The sequence below is a fragment of the Cynara cardunculus genome, assembly GCF_001531365.2.
Source record: "Cynara cardunculus var. scolymus isolate 2C chromosome LG 10, CcrdV1, whole genome shotgun sequence".
NCBI classification, from domain to species: Eukaryota; Viridiplantae; Streptophyta; class Magnoliopsida; order Asterales; family Asteraceae; genus Cynara; species Cynara cardunculus.
Window position 1 is genome coordinate 256,289 of NC_037537.1, and position 4,756 is coordinate 261,044.

Sequence of the window (4,756 nt, forward strand, 5' to 3'; positions counted from 1 at the left end):
TATATATATATATATATATGAACTTAATCAAATGGGAACTCTTTTGTTTGTGATAACCGTATGATCTAATCTCAACCACAAATCAAAGGTTAAATTAGAAAATTAATAATTATAATAATTTTAACTTAAAATATTAATTAAGGGCATTTTATTAATTTCATCTATCATCTCTCCTCTTTCCTCTCACCGGTGAATCTTATTCATCAAACTTTATTCCGATGAACCTTATATGAACACAAGATACACACTGTGATACCTACAAATGATATTCACCATGATACCTATACATACAAGATGCACAATGCGATACCCTTTGTAAAACAATGACAATAATGAAAATGCATACTATGATACATTTCATAAAACAAAGAAAATATATTGTGATACACGTGAAACATTGTGAACGTTATCACTGTGATATACTTTGATTCACAAACGTCTTTAACATACGATGTATATTAGGTAATTGATATACTATGTAACTAATTTTAATTAAATATTTTCTTCTAAAAAATTTAATTAAATATTTTGATTAGTTGTCAAAAATTGAATTATTATATTACCTTTTTAGTTTATTTGAAAAATATCTTTAAAAAATATCATTAGAACCTACAGTTAATACAAACTAATCAGTTCTCTTTCAAATGTGTCCCTATATATATTTCATGGTGGAAGATCGAATTAAAAAGTGATGAATTAGCATCTGAAAACAGTTATAGAAAAATTATGCGAAAAGATATTTGATTTTTTTTCCAAAATTATACAATATATATATATATATATATATTATCTTTCACTTAAATAAAAATTATATATATTTCTTTCACTTAAATAAAAATCCTTCAAAATAAAAAATTCTAATATAATAGATGAATTTGATTCTTACATTTTAAACATAAATTTGCTTCATTTGAATATATATATAAAAGAATAATCAAATGAGAACTGATTAGTTTGTGGTAACTGTGAGGTCCAATCTCAATCACAAATCAACGAATAAATTAGAAAATTAATAATTATGGTAGTTTGAGTTAAAATTATAATTAGAGGTCATATTAGGTATTTTTGAAAAACTCCTCTCTCCTCTCTCCTCCCTCCTCCCTCATCTATTCAATCTCCAATCTCCGGCCTCCAGTGAAATCGGTATCACAGTATATCACAATAGGTATCACATTGTGTATATTTGTTTTTACAGTTTGAGTTGGTATCAGAGTTGGTATCACAATATATCACAATGGAATCAGAGTATATCACAATGAGTATCACATTGTGTATCTTTGTGATTACTTGGTACCTGCGAGATTAATGTTCAGCGGAGATTGGAGGTCGGAGAGATGAGAGAAGAGAGAGGAGAGAAAAGTTTTTTTAAAAATACCTAAAATGTTCTCTAATTATAATTTTAACTCAAATTACCAAAATTATTAATTTTCTAATTTATCCGTTGATTTGTGGTTGAGATTGGATCTCACAGTTACCACAAACTAATCAGTTCTCCCTTGAATTTGCCCATATATATATATATATATATATATATATATATATATATAGTTTTTAAGGCGTGAGGTGTAGCATGGTCTGAGGTCGTGGTATTTTTCAGGCGTGATTGATGACGGCAAATCTCTATATCATATATATATATATATATATATATAGTTTTTAAGGCGTGAGGCGTAGCGTGGTGGTGAGGTCGTGGTATTTTTCAGGCGTGATTTATGACGGCAAATCTCTATATCATATATAAAATTATATACTTAAACGTATATTTTCTACTATTACTTAATAAATCAATGATAGTAAGCAATTTAATTTAAATTATATATTAAAAACTAACAAATAACATTAAAAAATAAGTGTAATCAAATATCGTGTAACAAAAACCGTGCATTATATCGTGGCGTGCCTCAAGCATAATATGGTGTGAGACATAAGCCTTGAGTCACGACGCGCCATGGCGGCTGTTGCGTTTTTTGAACAATATGTGTGTGTGTGTGTGTATATATATATATATACACACACACTAGAAGGATACTCAGACAATGCAGCGAGATTCATCAAGATAATGTTTCGTTTTATTTTGTCTCTGTCTATATAATATGGTTTTATGTGATTTTAAGAAAGCGATAATGTTTATATTCATAAAAATTTGAAAAAGTGTATCGATATTAACATCAAATTAACTATTTAAAAATTCTCATTCTTTATGTAATTTCTTTAATTCAAAATTTTTATTATAATTTAATTAGGTTTAATAACGAAGTAATTTATTTTTGGTTTAATAATATAATTTTTATAAGAATAATATTAAGTATTCTGTTACAAGTGTAACTCAATGATTATCTGAATTATATTTTAGATTTTTTATATTTAAAATGAGATTTTTATCCTGTAATTAATTATGTTTATCTGCAGTTAGTTACACGAATTCAAACATGAAGCTTTGATAAGTTGTAATTATGCACAATTTACCTGTAACATCGAATTTTAAGTAATATGCATCAATAAACAATATTTCGTGCATAAAAAAGGTTTTTTTAAAGCATTTGTCAAATGCTTTATAATATATATATATAGAGAGAGAGAGAGAGAGAGAGAGAGGGGGGGGGGGGGGAAGGGAGGAGACTGGGATGGATCATGCGAGAAGTTGATCAATTTGCTAGTAGATAGAAATTCCAAGATCATACATGATTACATGTGATATGAATACTTAATTATATATGATTAACATGGTTCAAAATGGCGTAAGACGTGACATGGCGACAAGGTGAAGCCTCAAGCTTTACACGTCACGATTAAGACGTAACATAAAACGACAAATTTGTATGTTATATATAAGAATTATATATACACATATATATTATTCAATTAAATAATGATATTAAAAAAATTTACATTCATATTAGAAGAAGAAAAATAATCATGTAGATTATTACTATAAAAATAGACTTTCATTAAATATTCAAAAAGATTCCATTATAATCTCCAAAAGTAACTAAATAATAAATCAAAAAACTTTTAGACTGTTAATTTGATAATCGATATTTTGTTTTAAAATTTTATGATAGTGACATATATATCTTGTTGTATTATGTGAGTACCCTTCTAGCATATGTGTGTGTGTGCATATATATATATATATATATATATACATAGGTGGAGGTTCAAACGAAAACACTTTCATTTTACGAGAATGCAAGAACACTCTTATCACATGCGATAATACGCGTGAGGGGACCTGATGGTATGTAGAAGACGTTAACTACGACTTAGGCTGCCAAAAGTTGTCTGCGTTTATTATTTAGCATCACATGTGATGGTCTTGATGGATTATAGTATCATATCAACAACACTCTTATCACATGTGATAATACATATGAGGGGGCTTAGTGGTGTAAAGACGACTTGACCCGCAACCAAAATCGCGCTGAAAATCGTCCGCATCTCTGATTTAGTACCACATGTGTATCACATGTGATGAGGAATAGTAGTATCACATGTGATTGATTATAGTAAAAAAGTATTCTCGTGTTTTCATAAAATGAAAATGTTCTCGTTTAAACCCTTATTATATATATATATATATATGTATATATGTATGTATATATGAATTTTTAATTGCATAGGAAATCAAAACTTGGTGAAAATCGTAAGATTGATATTAAAAAATACTAGAGTAAATTAGCATAAGTTAAGATACATTAACATGAAAAGTTAACATATACTAACATGTTAACTTATCTCACTTTTAACTAACAAAATCTTTCATATGTTTTTTGTAATTAAAATTTGATTTCTCATAAAACCTAACTTTATGTATTCAAAATACAAATGCAGCAAGATACATCTTAATTTTAATATTTCATTTAATTATTTATCTCAGTCGATGCTATAATATGGTCTTATGTGATTTTGAAAAAAATGATGATGTTTTTTATTTTTGAATAAAATATAATTTGAAGATATTATCAAATTTTGACAAAAATATATCGATATTAGTATCAAATTAACTATTTAAAATTCTTATTTGTGCGTAATTTTTTAGTTCAATTTCTTTTATTATAATTTAACTTAGGTTCAATAACGAAGTAATTTATATTTGGTTTAATAATATAATTTTCTTACAAAAATATAATAATTTAATTATTTTGTTACAATTCGATAATTATTCTAACTATATTTTAAAATGAAATGTTTATTCTGTATTTGATTATGTTTATCTGCAGTTAGTTACACGAATTCAGATATGAAACTTTAATAAGTTGTACTTGCATACAATATACTTGCAATCTTGAGTTTTAAGTAATATGCATTATTAAACAGTATTTTACGAATAAAAAATGGTTTTTAAGAATTTTTGTTAAATGCTTTATAATATTTTGTGTGTGTGTGTGTATATATATATATATATACTAATACTAGAAGAGTACTCGCGCAATGTAGCGAGATATATTTCGATTTTAATGTTATATTTTATTATTTGTCTCTCTCGATGTTATAATACGATTTTATATGTTTTTAAAAAAACATTAATGATTTTATTTTTGAACAAAATATAAATTTGAAGAAAAATATATCAATGTTAATGTCAAATCAACTATTTAAAAGTTCTTATTTTTTATGTAATTTATTTAATTTGTTTTTTTTTTATTATAATTTAATTTAAGTTTGAAGAAAAATATATCAATGTTAATGTCAAATCAACTATTTAAAAGTTCTTATTTTTTATGTAATTTATTTAATTTGTTTTTTTATTATAATT